This window comes from Gopherus flavomarginatus, chromosome 16 (genome assembly GCF_025201925.1).
Source record: "Gopherus flavomarginatus isolate rGopFla2 chromosome 16, rGopFla2.mat.asm, whole genome shotgun sequence".
Classification (NCBI taxonomy): domain Eukaryota; kingdom Metazoa; phylum Chordata; order Testudines; family Testudinidae; genus Gopherus; species Gopherus flavomarginatus.
Genome location: NC_066632.1, coordinates 10,938,588 through 10,939,214, shown reverse-complemented (window position 1 = coordinate 10,939,214; position 627 = coordinate 10,938,588). Strand labels below are relative to the sequence as shown.

The window sequence follows — 627 nt, the reverse complement described above, 5'->3', positions numbered from 1 at the left end:
AGGGCTGCTCTTACACCATGGGACCAATAGGGAACCCCCAGATCTCTGCTGAGTTCTGGTGTGGATGACCCTGCGGGCGCAGCCCTGCATTTACTCACCAAGTTGGCATGTAACAGTTTGCTGCAACTCCCAGAGGCCTTTCTTAATCCAGACTGAGAGGCCAGTGGCCATGTGAGGAAATTGCCCCTTCCATCCTAGGCAGTACATGGCCCTTTCTAGGAAAGACCAAGTCCTGGAGGAAAAATGACTGTTGTGAAATAACATCCTGAGGAGATGCCTTTTTCAGTTGTTGGAGGAGTACCATATGGGGAAATGCTCCCTTTTCACCTGACCAGGAATTTGAACCCTGGACCATCAGATTAAAAGTCTGATGCTCTACCAACTGAGCTAGCCAGGCTCATGGAAAAAAAGGGCAAGTTTGATGCAGAAGAGAAACTAGTCAAGAAAAAGAGGGCAGAAAATTTGCTACTCTTGCTTCTTTAGCAGCCCTAGGCCCATCTTGCTTCTCCATGTGGCACCCAGAGACATTCTTCTTTTTTTAGTTAAATATCAGATCCAGGAGAAAACACAGTTATACAAAGCAAAATAAAATTGACCTGTCTCATGCAGTGCTACATTGACCTCTAT

At 46.3% G+C, this 627-nt stretch overlaps 1 non-coding gene across 1 annotated transcript; it reads right to left on the bottom strand.

Annotated features, from left to right (window-relative positions):
* Positions 1-324: 324 nt before the first annotated feature.
* TRNAK-UUU (transfer RNA lysine (anticodon UUU)) lies at positions 325-397 on the bottom strand. Its single transcript has one exon. It is a non-coding gene; the product is annotated as a tRNA-Lys (tRNA).
* Between the last annotated feature and the right edge of the window lie 230 nt (positions 398-627).